The sequence below is a fragment of the Ixodes scapularis genome, unplaced genomic scaffold (genome assembly GCF_016920785.2).
Source record: "Ixodes scapularis isolate PalLabHiFi unplaced genomic scaffold, ASM1692078v2 PGA_scaffold4__175_contigs__length_147842914, whole genome shotgun sequence".
Classification (NCBI taxonomy): Eukaryota; Metazoa; Arthropoda; class Arachnida; order Ixodida; family Ixodidae; genus Ixodes; species Ixodes scapularis.
Genome location: NW_024609879.1, coordinates 744,754 through 762,953, shown reverse-complemented (window position 1 = coordinate 762,953; position 18,200 = coordinate 744,754). Strand labels below are relative to the sequence as shown.

The window sequence follows — 18,200 nt, the reverse complement described above, 5'->3', positions numbered from 1 at the left end:
AATACCTAAAAAAGAAGATATTTTAGTGACCTCAGAGGGACAGCCGAACAATGGCAGTCGCTGTAAGTCTTACACGAGCGTCGTTCTCAAGTTATTGCCCAAGTTTCGAACCCCTCTGTATTTTGCTTAAAGAAGCTATAAAAAGATTTCTATGCATCACTAAATACTACTCAGGATCACTCCCTAACGTTAATAACTGATTGAACTTGGCTTTGCTTTTTTTTTCTAGGCAATGGCAGTCGCCAAAAAGTTATAGAAATATGAGTATCGGTTATTCCATCAACTCGGAGCCAGAAGCGGCCACGTGGCCTGGTGCCTGTCTTATGCCCCCAACGTTAATCATACCCCCGCGCTCGGGTTGAAATGGAAGAAAACGCGTACTGGAGGGGGGGGGGGGGGGGGGGGATCTCTAGGCATTGTTAGAGTTCGGCTATTCTCATTACCGCAGTGGTTGGACACGAGCTACTACCCAAGTGTCCACCAAGGCATTGCTTGTTACGAGCCGATGTACAGTGCTCACGCAGTTCTCCTGTCCAATCCATGAGCCGCGCTCGACTGTCGTCAGGCGGGTGGGTTTGATCCCACAATTACGACATCAATCTTTGCGAAGGCAAGAAATAGTCTCATTTTTGGCCTCGCCATTTCACCGCGACAAAGAAGCTTCTGAATCAGTGGCGGCCTGTGCGAGTATACTTGGGTCAGACTAGGACCAGTACGCCTCGGAAGAGTCATGAACATTCCAACCCGATATCGTTTTATGACCCCTTTAAACTTCACGGGGTACAAAATAAAAGCAGTGAAGGGTTGCTGTTAACAAGTGAAAACTAAAATTGTCGAATTAGCACACACGAACGGAGGAGACAATTTCTCAGGAATACTATCACCCTTTCCACTTCGGTGAAGAAGGAAGACCAGCGAAGCTGTACTATGTAATTGGAAATGAAGTAATGGCCGGCCTCAAGTCGGCAAGCCAGAGTGGAAAGGCTGTAGAGGTTGCCGCCGTCTATACGCGACGGCGGCAACCAGACAACCAGCAAGTCGGTTGTCTGGTTGCCGTCGTCACTTATAGATGGCGGTAGCTGTCCAGAGTTTAGTGTCGACATTTGTTTGCTGACGGACACGATACTGAGGCAACTAGCCCTTAATAGCTCCGCTGTAAAAAGAAGTGTGTGCGTGTGCGTGTGTGTGTGTGTGTGTGTGTGTGTGTGTGTGCTGGATGTGTGGGGAAGAGGAGGGTTAATTTTAAAAACCTACTGTGTTGTAAAGGTTCCTCTTCCCTGCATCCTTGGCGCAGACCAAAAGGCGTGACCCCGGAAACTACTTTGTGTGCAAAAGGCTCTTGCCAAATAGCACGTTTTTGTCGTTCCAGACGCTCGCGCCGTTCCTCACGACGATGCATTAAGAATAGTAATACGTGCTTTTAAAATACTTGGCTTTCACTAAGCTTGAACCTCCTGCAGCATTCATTTTGCGCCATCGAATTCGATTTTGTTAGCAAGAAGAAATCACAACGACCACCAACCTATAGTGTGATGATGTCACGTGCATACCATGTTAAACAGTTAAGGTTTCTGGTGAAATGTGATGCTTGCAACACTATCAATAGATGTCCTAATTGTAAAGTTGTGCGATTTTTTAGCAGTCCCGCGATGATATATGGCAGCCTAGAGAAATGTTAGCGCGCATGACTATTCAAGCATAGGTTAAAGTGAGGGCCAAAACAAGTGCAAGTAAAACCGAATATAACATTAGTCTCCCGAGGCAGTAGTTCGCGAAGTTTCGAGCTTATAAAAGCTGATAAATTGTGATTTATATTAAGATTTAAAGAATCCTTGTCTGTCCTTCGCCCTATCTATGTAAAATTATATATTTCATTGCGTGGATTTGTACGCATATCTTTTTGCAGTAAGGCGTTCGTTAAGGGATTGTTTAGAAAAATAACATTAATTATCTCTCTATTTTTGAACATTTCATATATTTGACTTCCAATCTATTATGTGAGCACAGAGCCCTCTATGGCGTACCGTGCAACCCGATGTCTCACACTGCCAATCAGCAAACAGAAAAACACTTTTACGCAGACCCACAGCTCGCGTAGTTTCGAGTATCGTCCTTCCTCGTCGGTCTCAAGCGGTTATGGGAACTTTATAAAGTAAAATTTATTGATCGTTATAAAAATATATTTAATTACTAACTGAATATTTGACAACACAAATAAGTGCCCGACCACACTAAAGCAATGCCCCCCAAATTATCTGAAAAATGTTCTGCCAATCTTTTCCGGCGTTTTTATCCTCGACAGCCACGTTGTACGTGATATGGGACAGCCTACACACATTCCTGATTTTGAAGCTAATTTAAATAACTGTGTTCCTCACACATATAACTTCTCAAGCATATAGAAGTCTGTTATTGCCTCTTTTATGTGGGGAACATTACTTTTATGTGTCTGTGGGCTGGACAAAAACAAAGTAAACAAGGGCGCGTGGCGGAACTATGACGATTACGCACGCAAACCGTCAGAAAGTGTTCAATTAAGTAGCTGCCATGTCGAGTAGAATGTGGAATACTACTTCGTTTTACTTAACAAAAAAGAATCTTGGAGGACGCTTAAGCTTCGCCTTCAAAGGTGGAACGCGATAGCCTTAACGGGCCTCGTTTGCATCGCATTTTCATTTGCCACGAAAGCGTGCCTCGCGTGGCCTAGTCAAAAGCGTCTGACTCGCACCCGAAGGGTCGTGGGTTCAAATCCCACCTAAAATTCTTAATTTTTTTCTTTAAGGCAAAGAATTACTTTAAAAAGTGAAATCATTTGAGACATAGGGCGAACTTCAATTCGCATTACATGTCATGTTTTAATCACTCTCATTCCACGCGTGATGTCACGTTTCACATGAGCATTGTGGGTTGTTTGAAATTCTTGCGCTGGGGCATGTATACACTGACGTCATCACCCTATCGACCAACCAAGATTTTCTAGTCACGCCACCGACATCGGGTTTTCTGCGACATGAGTTCCTTAACACTATCGCGTTAAAGTCATCAATTAGCAAGGGTGATGCTCATTTGCAAATTAAATTGGCCGGATTTTTGTCAAGAACAAACCTCAACAGCCAGGCTATGCCAGCTTCTTCTGCGTAAGAAAATGTTCATTTGGACAAGCGCTATATTGGGGCAGATTCGATCGGAGTGCGAAGGTGCGTATAGATTAGGGTGAATAATCGCGATCACTCCTTGCTGCATGAATAGTCGCATGCATGCGGTACTGAGTGTAAACAATGTTTGGTTAGAACAGCAAGCATTTTGATCGCCCCTCGGTGTTCCTATAACAAATAGTCCGAAAGGAATTATTCTAAAGCTTTTGTGACATCTTGAAAATTTCATTGCTCTTAGCTAAGTTGCGTCGTCATCTCATACATATATATTGTGAAGTGTATTTCGTAAACAATATCTGGTAATATATATGGCCACGAGGTGCTTATTTTAAAATTTTATGTGATGCATTTAATTCTTTGGTTCAAAGACACAATCACGATTTCACTTTTAATACTGCGACACAAAGTTGTATCAATCACGGGTATTTTAGGCGACCTACCACACTTTGCGACAATATTTTATACCGTGTAAAAAAATCAGCTTGAACTTTAGAATTTTACTTAAACACGAAGAAAGGACAAGAAAATGCCGTAGAGTTCTAAATTTCAAGCTGATCTATTTATAGATGTACCAACAAGCTCACCTCTTCACTCTTGTACCATTTTGATTCAGGTAAAAAATGTGCTACTAGTAAACAAAGGGATGTCGAGTCGTATGAACACGACGTTATGTGCGTCAATGTAGATTTTCTTCTACTCTTGCGTCAAAATAAATAACTGAATTTCATATTTTGGTACCTAAAAACAAAAGTAAATTGCACGGACGATCGAAGAAGTTATATAGTTAATCGTTTCACGGCGTAAATAGTGTATATGGCCAGAACAACGTGGAAAATATATTCTCAATTTAGCGGTTCGAACCGGTTCGAACCGGTTTGAACCGTTATTTTTTGCTCCCCGGAACTGAACCGGAACCGAACCGAAAGCCGTGAACCCGAACCGGAACCGAACCGATAAAAATTTCGGTTCGACACCCTGGTTGGGACGGCTGGAGAAGCCTTCGCGCGCGCGCGCGCTTCGGGATCTTGGAGGCTAGTTCGTGCCACTTTTAAGAGATGGCAGCAGGTGTGGCGTTCTAGGATCTGCGCTATCTTGCGCTCGCACTCGGATCACCTGTTCGGGATCATCGGCATCACAGAATGATTATGATCAGAAGCATAGCCAGAAAACGGAATTTTAGCTGCTTGGATGGATTTCGCGTGTTCGGGATGTTTGCAAGCGCTTGATGTCGCCGTCAAATATCCAGCTTGTTTTATCATGTTTTCTATAGATCATTTTCTGCAGTTGCTGAGTGCATTCAGCGCTCGCGTGCTTTTGCTAAATTCACCTTCGCACGATTTTTGGGATGCTATATTTACTACGTAGCTACCAAGGAGAGCTTGTACATAACAAAGCACATTTCCAAATTATACACTACACAGTTTCGGTTTCAGCCGGCAGTTTCGGTTTCACCCGACGATACGGCACAAGCAAGGACGATAATGAAAGGTGCACTCCTAGTATGTGTCTTTTGGTTTGTGTAAACACAAAAGGAAAGAAACAATCGCTGTCAACATGCCTGAACTTGCGTGCGTAACCTTTTGTTCTTCCCAGCCGCTGCTTTCCTTCGCATGCCGAAAGCCCCGAGAGCGCCGAGAGCAGCCCAAGAGAAAACGGATATGGCGGTGTTGCGCATGCGCCACCTGGCCGCACATCCGGGACCTGGCCGCCGTGCGGGGTGCGGGCGCAGAAGAAATCCCAGGATCGGCGTGTGGCGGCCCGAATGTGGGTTACTAGGGCTTGTGGTGGGGGGCAGCGGCGTCCACTTTTTTTACTTTCACCAGCCGCGGCGTGCATGTGCGTGTGTACGGAAGTGGCCGACGTCGCGTGCGCTCTGCCACCACCCGGAACCTGCGAGTCTGCGCAACCTTTGACCTTTGCGGTGTCGTCGCTACCCACGGTGAGCACACTACCGCGATTTGCAGCAGCCGAGCAGCGGGCTCGGGCACCGCCGAGCCTGCTAAGCCTTTCCACCCACTCTCACTGGGAATCGTCTGCTTTGCGCCTGTTTGCGGCCCACTGCGGTGGACGTTGCCCGAGACTTGGCTTCATTCGCTCTTTTTTCCGATCGCCTGTGACCGGGCGCAGGCTCCGAGCGAGCTGGGTCCCTAGCGCACACGGGTTTGGGCTCCGAAGTCGTGCTGAGCACCTGAGCTCTGCCGGACGGAGTGACGATTTACGTATTTCCCTGCTTACCCTCTTGTGTTGTTGACAACTTGTTGCCGATCGCGGCCGGTTTGCGTGTTTTCAATTATAACGGCAATGTTAGAGATAAACGGCCTCTAGAAGTAAGCGATCGGCACCCAGAGATGCCTGCCGTAGCTCCAGGCTTCTACTTTTCTGTGCCGACATTAGGCGAGCGAATTTCACGCGACTGCTCCTTCGATGCATGCGCGATCTGTGTTTGCATAAGTCGCGCTTTGCGAGCGAGGAGAAGCCGCGGAGTCGAATGTTATCAGCGTCGCCGATATTCCAAGTAGTCGTAGTACTTTTTCGAGTTTCTCGGCGAAAATCATGCGCGTTTTTATTTGTTTCTCTGCGTCTACCGGGGAATTTCGGGGGCTATTGGGAAGCGCGAAGGGCACTCCCCCGAGTATCTACTTCGTGAAGGCCACACATTAGGCGCACCGGCAAATGTATTCCAAACGCGGATACCACACTACGTCTTGTGGGACAGAACATCCACGTGTCGCAAGACGTCACCAGCAATGAAGTGTCCCACTGTAATTCGGTGGGCCCTGTTTTTTTTTTGTTTTTTTTTTTTTTTGCTGAGTGAAACATTTCACAGTACCATTGCATTCTTTTTTTTCGTTTCTTTAAGTGGTTACCTCAGATCCAGTCTCCTCCTCGACTTATTCATCCCAACAGATTCTTTTGAAAAGCACCTACTGTTGTTTATTTGTTTGTTTGTTTGTTTATTTAACTCTCGAGAGTTGGGTCACTGTGAATCGGGCGTTACGCCCATACCGAAAGGTCTACAGTGCCTCTTGCAGAGAGGGTAAGGAAATTATATATACAAAACAAGGAGGGGGGGGAGTCACCAGCTACATAAATGTTACACGAGTCATGCACTCAATTGTTCCGCAGGTAGCTTGCTACGTTTTTGGTGAACGTGCAAATGCAGGTCTGGTCATTCGGTGCTATGTTGGTGATCGACGTGGGAAGGGACCTCCAGAGTCGTCGCTCAAACTCTCAGTCTGCACTAGTCGGTGATTGTGTTCAGCTAGTGTGTCAGCTAAGTGATGCGCGTTAATTGAGACGCCTCCGAGAACGTTTCCGGCCCGACACCCTAAGAAAATGCCTGCAACGCGTGTTGTCGCCGTTGGGACATCGGGCATTGGTCTGAATGGGCTCAGGGTCCCAGTGCCGGGTGTCTGCCCAAGGTTTGCACCGTTGCCACCAACGGTGCAAATATTTACACCATCGGTAGCACTATGGCCGGGTATTTACGCTTGCCTAGTCCCCTAAGGAAACCAGGAATCTCCTTTCTTTCGCGCAAGATCCGTTGGTCGGAAAAAGAAAAAAAAAAAACTCGAATGTATATTTAAGGCGAGTAAAAAGTCGAACGCGACTTCCGGACTCTATTAATTGGACTTCACATTTTATGTCAAATTCCCAACTTCCTATCGAAGGATTAGCTGGTTTCCACGGCATGCGGCACGGATTCTAGGTCTTGGTACAAGTTTGCTTCCATTGCGTTTGATGTAGAGAGAGTGGTAGAGCGACTATTGGAAAGCTAGGTTTCAATTGGATGTGGGACTACTCACGCCGCACCTCGTTGCCCCTCTCAAAGGTCACTCGCGCAGCATTGGATTGGCTTTGATGGCTCCTGCCATCCTCTGTGGTCTATCCTACGCATTGCGTTTTACAGGTACTGCCTGATTTTCTAGTTTTTGCAATTGTAACTGGGATCACACATGGTTTGCCGTTATAGAGAAAATCAATGAAGCTTTTGAAAAGATATGCCATTGGCCTCGAGAAGCTCTGAAAGGGGTTTCTCCTCCTAACTACGGTGCAGCGGGAGAATTAAATTTAGCTGGTCACTGAAACCCTGCCCTTTGGAATCCATAATAGCAAGAAGAGTATTGTAGAGGTCACCACCCGTGGAATGGGATGGTCGTTTCTGTTTACCTAGCCCAGAAGGCAGCCATTTTATTGCTTCGGTGTCTTCCCTGAAATGGTCTTGCGCTAGTGCATTCGTCATACTACTCAGCTTTTTTTCTGGGTAGGCAACGTTAGTGCCCAAGTTGACAAACGAAAACGGAGGTGTGGAAAGGACAACCTGTAGAGTGAGCATGAGGGGTCTGAGGCAATGGGTCTCACAAGTTGGTTAGACAGTCCGTGAACCAATAGTTGCTTTGTCCCCTTACTTGCGATGGTGGGAGAAATAAGAAACGAGTCGGCAACACATCCTTCAGCTATCGTCACCTGCACTGATCATGATGGAGCACGTTTGCTGTTTTTATTGCTTCTTAGTTTCTGCTAACTGTTGCATACTCTATTTCGTGGCACGATCCCTCGAAAATTGTCTTAGAAGGGCGGGAGGAATCGTACGTTGGTCTTTTTAGATTTCCGCTAGGCGGCGCAAACTACTGATTAACATCTGTCCATGTATAAAAAAATTTCTGACCAAAAATATTTAAGTGAAACATGCTTTTGGGGTTTCTAAAGATGTTTTGAAATTTTGTGAAAATACTTTTACTTTAACAACAGTGAAGAATTTAGTACTTTCCGCATATTCTTTTCAGTGTGCCAACAAAAGTTTTGCATGCAAGCTTGCATCTTCGAATTAAGATTCCACTCCGCAAGTTTGCTTGTCTGCTAGGAGGCCCTTGTGCCTTGTTTCACTTATTTCTTTATTTATTTATATATTTCAATAGCCTGGGGGTCTTGAGGGTATTGAAATAAATAAATAAATGACACGGTACACAAGGTCCTCCTGGTGAAGGACATTGTGCATTACAGAAAGAGGGGGCCTACAAAATCACGCAGAAACAATTTACGCAATAAGAATGCAAAGTAAAGAATTTTCTTAGAAGGAGTCGATGTATTCTGACGTTTGACACTGAGGTCTTTAAAATAATGATCAACTCGTGCAGAAACGTATGAGGGGCGAAGGAGTAATTTACTTTTTAGTGACGCATTAGAAGGATAAATTTTGTTGGCGTGAATGAGATATTTTACGATGTAAGGAAAAGTAAGGGACAAACCGGCTATCGTAGACGAAACACTAGCGCTGCGATGATAGTTACAACATATACAGAATGCACTGGGATTTTACTGAGCTTGGAAGTTAGTCACCAGTGTCCAGGTGTGGTCCAGTTGCGCCATTTGCATCATTTTGATAAATTCCCGCTTGTCTGCGCCTTGCTGCGCCCAAACGGAGAAATTGCACCAATCTGCGCCAAAGTGAACAAATCTGTGGACGTATTGGTTTTTAAAGGAGTTTGCATTTTCGTCTGGCAACTGTGGGAATCCAGGGGTGTTTGGCCATCAAAATCTGATCCAGGTTTCTGAACCCGCGGCATTGTTTCACAGGTTTAACATTATTTTTAGAGCGCAGCTCTTAGGGGCACGTTTCCGGCTTGAGCGGCGTCGCCGTCGCCGTCGGCGTAACCGCGCGGTGCATCATGGGAAATGTCCCATAATGCACCGCGCGAGCCCCCCACCAAGGTCACGTGACCTCGTGGGGGGTCACGTGACCCCCCGAAGTCACGTGACTCCCCTGAGGTCACGTGGCCCCCTCCTCGAGGTCACGTGACCCCCGCCGATGTCGCGTGACCCCCCGATGACGTCATCGCCACTGATGACGTCACCGGCATCCACATCGTCATCGTCATCATCACTGATGACGTCACCGGCATCCACATCGTCATCGTCATCATCACTGATGACGTCACCGACATCCGCATTGTCATCGTCATCATCACTGATGACGTCATCAGTGACGTCACTGATGTCGTCAACGGCATCCGCATCGTCATCGTCATCATCACTGATGACGTCACCAGCGACGTCACTGATGACGTCACCGACATTCGCATCGTCATCGTCATCATCACTGGTGAAGTCATCAGTGACGTCACTAATGACGTCATCGGTACCCGCATCGTCATCGTCACTGATGACGTCATCAGTGACGTCAGTGATGACATCATCGGCATTGGGGGTCACGTGACCCCCAAGGTAACGTGACCCCCCCCTGGTTAGTTTAACCCCCCCCCCCAGTGCCCTTCCCTCCTCCTCCTCAAGAGCTGCGCTCTAATTCGGCGTTACAGGGAGTTGTAAGCGGCTTTCATTTTTTTTTTATCAACATTCCTAATGCAGCGCAGTTTTAACATTTTTGGTTGCCCTTCGAATCGCATTACCGAAGGTTAGCAAGCGCTAGTAATTTTTTTTTCTTCTGCGTGCTCTCGTTTAGGAGCATGATGCTGTTTTATAGGAATGTGCTCGCACATGGTTCTCATTTCGTTCGCATGCTTGGTTACTAATCGTTGCCTTTTTCGCGTCAAACGATGCAAAACCTTGATTGTACTATTCTTTGAAATCTTGACACATTAGAGAAAACCCAGAAAATTTTCATTGATTCTTTGTTTGTTTCGCATCTTTCACGTAAAAAAAAAAAGGGAAAGAAAAGCGGCGCCGCAACGCGCTTTAAAAGCATGAGTGAAGATATAAAAAAGAATGAGGAAATCTGCATCAAAACGAGGGTTATCTCGCTGTAGTGTTTGTTGTACATTGTCATCACCAGCATTGCTATATTTATAGTTTCCTGTTTCATGTCTGTGTAATTATGATTTGTGTCATAACTGTTGCATATTCTCATCATCTGATCTAGCATTCTTGTTAGGGATGCCGCAAACTTTTTTCAAACCGAAGTTTCGATGATCGAATCAAGCTGCTCCAAAGATTTTAAATTTGCCAACTTTCTTAGTACTAAGAAGTTTGATGCTTTTCGAAATTTCGAGCTTTGCACGTTCAGGAATGTAATGTTTTTCGAACCTTCGATCTTACTATGCAAAAAACTTAAACCATTTCCTAACTTATTACGCTGCAAAATTCGATACTTGTCGAACTTTCAAACTTGGTGGGCTAAAAAATTCGATGATTTTCGAACTTTCAACTTTTTGAACTGAAATGTTCGAAGCTTTTCGAACTTTCAAACTTCCTATGCTAAGAAATTCAATGATTTTCGAACTTCTGAACTTACTTATCGGGAGAATTAGAAGATTTTCGAACTTGCGACTCCTGAAAAGTCAGAAGTTCGTCAAACTTCGAAAGACTGGCAGGTAGTTTCATTTGAATTCAAAAAGTAAGATACATTCATAATTTTTTTTTTTTTTTTTCAAATTTTTACTTGTGGTGTTTTATTCCTTGCGAAAGACAATGCCATTTATTTCAATGCTCTGGCGTGCTTAGTTTTAAAGAAATAAATTACTGAAGGAGCGAGGAAGGAAGACGGGTTTTTGACGATTGTCGTTTGTACCATATTTGAAGCGCACTATAGCCGAAGCTGTTTATGGTAGAGGTGTTAAACTTTTTAACAGTGATCTATGTATAGTCGAGGTAAGTGTCGTCTTAAGATATGAATATTGTTATTCAAGAGGAGTTTCGAAGAAATGTTCAAATGTGTATCTACGGGCAATTATGCCCTAAGCTTGATAATTTTAATGTTTAATATTTTTTACCAATGGCACAGTTATTTAGGTTGAAAAGACAGCTTTGAACTTCCGAACCATTAAACATGTGACAAGCAGTGCCTTCTGACTAGTTTCCGACAGTGACCATCTACGTGATCTTTTATGCAGCGAAGAGCGACAGTAGCTATACATATATATGCATAAATGATTTCAGATTCAAATAAGCTCGACAATGCCCTCTTTCCCCGTATTGTTTTCTTTAACAGTACAAAATATTTGTGAAGGGGGGGGGGGGGGGGGGGGGGGGCTGGGGCTGTTTTCCATGTTTTTCCTCTTCCGACGCCACTGGTATGGCAGAACGCTCCTCGACCTCGAGTTGTGTCGGTTTCTGTGATTTTTGCTCGGTGTTTCCTCTGTCCCGATAAATAAACCTGCAAAACAATTACAAAGTAAACTTCTTATATGCCAGCATCACTTGGGCGGTGTTCGATCGGATTACTACCAGCGTGCGAGGGGGTAGGGAGGTAGTTTGCCAGATCGCTTCAAGGTTTTTCTGAGCCTCAACCTCCTGCCCGCCCCTGGCCGTCTTTAACTGGGCGAGTATCGTAAAACAGTGCGTTCGTGTGATCAGTACTGGATGATGCACGTTAAAGACCCCCCTGGGCTGGCGGTCACAATTCCTCTCCCCCCCCAATTCCCTCAGTTCGGTTAGAAAATATCGAAACCTTTCGAATTTGAACCTAGGGTGGTTCGCGACATCCCTAATTCTTGTTGGTCGTCTGCCCCGCGTTAATGTATGCACTCTAATTTTGGCCTGGTGAGTAGTTCTCTCAGTCACAAGTATTTTTTTAATGTCATAATGCAACGTATTGCATTTAAAAATAAAATATATATGTATTCAATCACCTTACATCTTTTTTTGCACTATTTTAAATTTTTGTTTTTAAATGCCTATTTATTGAGTATTTTCTCATTTATGTAATCTTTTCTATCCGGCCCTAGAGACTGGGACAGGTCCCCAATGCGGCCTCTTAGCCGAACCGTTAGGAGAGGCCTAATATAGAGAGTTAAATTCATACTCTACATTGAATTCTGAATGGTTATAGTTACTTTCGATGGGCCGGCTGAACATCGAGTGCAATGAACCAACTAGCTCAGCTTAAGCCCGTGACTAGTTTATAGTTAGCGTCAATCTTGATAACCTTTGTCTACTAGCACTTGGAAACAAAGCACGAATTCGACAAAGTTTATAGCACAGGTTCGCAGCAGTCGAGGGGCAATTTGACTATAGTCTTTGACAGGTTAAGAATAAGGTGGAAGCTTCTCCCACCTCTATCTACTTTAGCAGAGCGAATGCTGGAGAGGAGGTTGCCTCTGAAGCGTTCGCTCTAATAAAGAGGTGGGTGGAGCTTCCACTTTACCCTTAAACTGTCGCCAACTCTAGTGCAATAGAACTGCTAACTTGGGGTTTTAAATGGGCATCAGACAACTGATTCCATGAATACATGCCGGCATCACTAGTAGGGAGCTGCAACTAATTGCTCCAAGCTTATGTATGTGGTGCTCCACATCTGCTCCAAAAAGTGATTTTGTTTGATACAAAGGTGCCCCATAGCGAAAATTTTTCTGCTCCAAAAATTACTCCAAACTGGGGGGACCACCTCTGAGTGTCCTTCTTAAACCACATGCACGTGGGCGCTTTTAAAACGTTGACACCTTCAACCCCCGTGAACGAAACAACAGTTCTTTTGGGTCCGTTGACAACACCCCAAGATTGCTTAGTACTTTTATATTACATAGACGGTAGGTTTACATTAACGGTAGCTTGGCCTCCTTCGTAGCTTTTTTATAAGCATTTTCAGTTGATATATATAAGCTTCCCAATGTGCAGCAAGGCCAGACAACCTAGCAGCATAAAAAATATGTTTTTTTCAGAGAAATTTTCGAGTGGTAGTGTAAAGGACCTTTGCAACGATTTTAACGTTGAAAGGATTTGCACCTTGTACTTTTGACATTGTTTATCCTGTCACAAAGGACAGAAAGCACATCTCCTTCCTTTGAAATGTTCCGATTCTGCTGCGTAATTGCGAGAATAAAATTAGATAATTTCCCAATCTGCAGCTGTAAGCGGCGGGCATGAAAACCACGCGGCCTGACGTCAAAGGGGGACTTGTAAACAAATAGCAAGTTGTGGACTTGTGCAACTACCTGCTCGATAAGAGGCAATTTTGCTATAAACCTTGTCGTTCCAACATGAATATAAATGCGTCCACAGAAGCCAAACGGCCGCATAACCGCCGGACCTGGACGAGCACTTCAGCACCTTCCTCTTTTTGTTTTCCAATGTCTTGACTTTGAACGCTGCCACGAATATCAACAATGCCAACTGGGTGCGACCACGTAGTAGTGAGCGGGTGAGTTCTCGCTCCTCACTGATGGCTCTAGAGAAAGATCTTCACCGGAACCCCGCACGTCCCCCATTGGTGTCACAGCGCACGTGACTCGGAAGATGGTGAAGGGGTTGAGAGGTGCCGAAAACCTCACCTAGCAGAAACATAGGGGGAAGCAGAAACCTAGAAGAAACGGTGTTTAAAGCATTGTGTAATTTTGCGCAAAAATTAGCAGGGGCATTGGTGCGATGGTTGCAGGTGCATAGAATAACATTTCTATGGGCACATTGCAGACGTACACCAGTTCCAACGAGGTTGCAATATTCACGTGGTAACATTCCATGCTTTCATGTACTGCAATTAAAACCCCACACCTATGTACTGTGTCACAGGGGTAAAGTTCATAGCTGATAACAATATACAAAATTTCACTATTGTGGACAAAACTTGATAGCCACAATTTAGTCAAAACAACAATATCACTTGATGACGCCTCAATAACCGATAACAGGTCATTGCGGTTATGAACTATTCTTCTTATATTAGTAAAAAGTACTGAAATATAATTTAGGATGGACTGGGATGTATGCGTTAGTTTACTTTTCTTTTTATTTACTTTTGCTGCTGCAGGTTTAATTGCAGTATCTCTGGTTAGCTAGGAGGCGGCTTCGCAAATCAAGTCATAATCAATAAGAAATAGTTTTCTGTCAACACACAGCTTATGAACATAAAGTTTGTAACGAGTCCCTTGAGTATGGGAAAATTGCAAGAGCTTCCGGGCAAATTCAACATTCTTTAGCTAATCTTCGCAAACTGAAATACAGATTTTTCAGCTTGTAGCACGACCCTAGCACTGCTTCCTTATACTTAAAACAAAGAAAACGTAACAAGAGGCCGGTTCTTTTGGGGGTTAAACTCGTCAATGCGGTCAGCCCTGTCAATTGTGTTGGACTCAATTTGAACACCAAGTTTTTCCGTGCGTACATCTAAAACCAGCTTCTCGGAGTTGGCCCACATTTCCCTAGCCGAATCTTTTAGGTCAGAGAACAGCATTTTGCATCATCAGAACGTCGCTTAAGAAGAGATAATTCGGAGATTCAGTTTTCTAGTTCATCGGCTGAGTTTATTTTAAAGCGATAGCTGCAAGCGACACTTTGCAGAGATATCGAGCTCGTGGACTGTCGTCGTGCCACTATAGAAAAGCCCTTCTCTCCACTCTTGGTGCGAGGCCAGGGAAGTCGGGTTTTCCGGTCGGCCATGCAGCACGGAGAGAGGAGTGGGGGCAGCCCCGGCATCCCGCCAGTAACGACGAGAGGAGAGTCTTTCGTGTCGTCTGCTTGAAAAACTTGTTTTTGAAACATTACTCGGGTTTTTGCGAAATACCACTTTGGCAGTATCCAGTTGCCACGTGCAACGTTGAATGGTTTTGGAAACTTCCACCGCGCTTATCCGCTTACTTGACGGATCACTGGTGGCAGGGTTTAGTGGCATCCACCATGCCAACCACGATGGCTATGAGAATTAACCACATCGCACCTCCGTCTTCAGGTACGTGACAGAACCACTCCGCCCGCATTGCACGGCTGTGCAACAGTTGTCACTTTCGTTTTTTGATTTGCAACTTGCAACCTCACTTTCATTGCGATGGAAGCAATGCTGCAGGTCTTCGCTCCGAGCCTCTCCCACATGTCTGGCTGAGGAGCATTTGACAGCAGGATGCTGGCAGTGTGGCCTTTAGTACTGCTATTCAAAACTCCGGCGGCATGTTTTTGAGCCGCACCAAAGACTTTGTTTCCATGTGCACTTTGCGAGACTTTATTTCGAATGCTTTGGTCCCTGCTGGGCCTTTTTAAATATTGACCACTCGATGCCGCCCGCTTTGTTGAGCAGTGCACACGGGCGTGTGTTGCTGAAGTTGCAGCGTTGTGCGCAGAGCCCTTGTAAAGCTGGTTCTTGCACCTGCCCACACCTGGTGTGGGCAAGCGCACGTCCCGTTTCACCTTACGATGCAGCGGACAGTCAATGCAGCACCGTGAACATATCGTGCGACTTCCCGCATGTTCCTCTCAAACATCACGTGACCCTGGCGATGCATTGCAATGTGAGGCAGGAAAAAGCTTGGTCTGCAAGTCCGTATGGAACTGCAAACAAAGGACTATATGTTTTTGGACGGACTCACCTCTGGCAGTCGAAGGCCTTCCGTGTCAATTTGGACCACGGACCTCGTTTCCTTGCCGTTTGGAGGCTAGCGGGTCCCCCGCTGATTGCCCGCCCGGTGCCACACCTGCTTTCCTTCTGCGCTTACGCTTCGGAGGGTTCATCTCCCCTGACTGGGATATTATACGACATAATTGTGACATTTTCCGAGAAATAACTTAGAACTTAAATTATTGAGGGAAGAGTATTACGGCCAAATAGGAAGTGCCTCAAACCCTTTATAAAAACAAACTACGAAGGGACGGCAAAAATTATCACGGGCCTAAGATGTTCATTGAGCTACCCGAGAGATCTGTAAGGTTGCCTAAATCCCCTCAAAATGTCGACGAAAAATTAAATAATTAAAAGAGAAGAGTGGGGAAGTAATAAAGGAATTTACTAAGGATAAAGTTACCTCGGGTGCCTTTAATAAATTGTATTTCTCAGCGGATCAATTCGGCGTCGATGCAAACCGATATGGTTCCACCAAATCTTTAGTATGCGCAGGTATTGGTGACTCCAGCAAAATCGACACTGCGTAGCTGCAATGCCGAGAAGCTCAGGAGAGGAGATTGTTTCGACTCTGTCGTCTGCTATGGCTGCTTGGTTCTCGTAGGCAGCATAGAAACAAACATGGTTTCCAGTAACTTCTTTTATGCTTCCACCGTGTCATTCCTACGCACCGACTAGAAGGTTTTTACCGTCGAAAAATTGCTTTTCCTTTCATATATATATCATTGATTTTATGCTGCAGAGCAAGAAATTTATGGTGGTCCACAAGCTGAATGAGGGAAAGGACCTCCTTTCGTCCCTCATTTTGCCGGACCAGTGCGACTCCTGTAGTTCGCCGGAGTCGCGAATAGGTATCTTCTTTTCACGTTTTGGTCGCTGCGAATACTGCCAACAGTACGAAATATTACCTAGGCAAGTTTTTGGTCGTTTATTTCGTCGAGCATTTCAAATGTGTTCTTACACTTTCTTTTTTCCCGTTCTGCTACTGCCATGTTCCATGCGCGAGCGTATGGATTATGTAAAAACTAAGCTGCTAAATAAGGAAATAAAAACCTAAATTGCATTCAGTGATGGAAGTGTCGCGGCCAAATTGTGCCATGAACGAAAGTCTGCTACATGTTGCAGCGCTGAGTAAGTGTTTCTTTCTTTTGTGTGTATGTTGATTTGAATGACTGTTCTGCGGGTGCGCTGTTCCCCCTGTACATCATGAGCAACCAACTCGCCCGAACCTCTGTGTTAACATGTTGCATCTAATTGGCATTTTTTTTTTTTTTTTTGCTAAGAATTTCGTCATACCTGCACCAATATGTGCGTAGCTAAAAAATTAAATATTAATTAGTGGTGATCTTGATATTGGTAAGAAGGAAAGGAATTGGATACAAATATTTCTTAGTTTCATCTGGCTTCAGTTTAGAGTAGAAGGCTGGAACACATCCATCTGCCAAAACACATACTAAAAGCGCAAGTTACACGGCATGCGCTACACTTTTTTGGTTTAGCGGATGAAATAACACATGAATGATGACTGCGAGAATATCGCCTTTTTCATGCTGTTTGATTGATCCCGTTGGCTGGTAGTGTCGGCTGTGTATATTAGAGGATATCACGGTAGAATGGCCCATGCATTTCCTATGGGAACTTCTTGCCCATTCTCAGCAACTATCGAACCTATTGGTGTCGGAGTGGATGTATTTGAAAGATAAGAAAATTAAACAGCTCCGTGGAATTACATTTTTCGGCATTATTGTTTTACTGGGCCATCGAATCCAAGAAAAATTCACTTTACTTTTTTTGCTTTTACGTTAGGGCGTCCCAGAAATTAAATTAAAGGATAAATATGAATTATGGTAGCGCGTTGCGGGTTAAAGTGTATTTGTGAATCTCTTTCCGCTACTAGAGTTCCTCGGTGCATTGTCGTTATGAAATGAATCGAGGAAGTTTGTGCTTAAATGAAGTAAAAAGTTTGTCCTTAGCGCCACTTTTTTTCACTCAGTGGCACCATCCCGCAATGGTGCTTGCTAAACTCCATGTGGCAGCGATAAATGAGTTTGTGCAGTGCCGTATCAATCCGCCGTGAGGAATTCACTGCATGTGGCGGTTCACTTTTATTCGAGAGTCTAAGATATGCATTTTCTAGAGTTGTCTTTTAATTCTAGTTACGGGCAGCACATGCCCTGGGTCTATATTCCACTTCACAAACATCTACAGCGCTGGAAAAAGCATGGCCACAAGTGTGTGACCTTGGAAAGTGCCTTTTTTGCGAGAAATCTTGTTCAAACAAAATCATTCGGCCTGTGCTCTGCCCTGTAGATATTACTATAGCTTTTTCACTATGTGGGGGCAAGGTGGAAGCTACAAACCTGAGCATGCTGCCCTGAACGCTAAATGCTCTGCACTAGAGCGCGTGCTTGGCAGAGGCCTGGGGTTCGCTCTTGGAGCTACACTGATAAGTAACCCGCAATCCAATGCCCTTTTTGTTATGATAAAGATATCAATGCAAAGGTGCAAGCGAGCTGGACAAGAATGACGAAAATAATCCCCGGAGCAAGGGCAACAAAGGACAAATACAAAACTCGAAACACAGCTCGGTGACTAATGCAAGTCCGAAAAAAATCCGCCTGGTCCTGGTATCGAACCAGGAACCTCTCCATTTCCAGTAAAGCACTCTACCAACTGAGCTAACCGGGAGTTAGACGTCAGAAGAGCAAGCGGGTTTTATCAGCAGCCACCAGTCTTAAAACCAACAAGTGTGAACGGCCTGCATATTA

At 44.8% G+C, this 18,200-nt stretch overlaps 1 protein-coding gene across 2 annotated transcripts in view; it reads left to right on the top strand.

The window, feature by feature from the left end:
- Positions 1 to 4,839: 4,839 nt before the first annotated feature.
- Positions 4,840 to 18,200, top strand: part of LOC8037222 (steroid hormone receptor ERR1) — a 113,041-nt gene continuing 99,680 nt past the window's right edge. Inside the window, exon 1 of one of the 2 annotated variants that reach the window (XM_029991551.4) lies at positions 4,840 to 5,094. The gene's annotated coding sequence lies outside the window, so the exon portion shown is untranslated. The remainder of the gene's footprint in view (positions 5,095 to 18,200) is intronic. The other variant, XM_029991550.4, reaches the window with a different exon arrangement.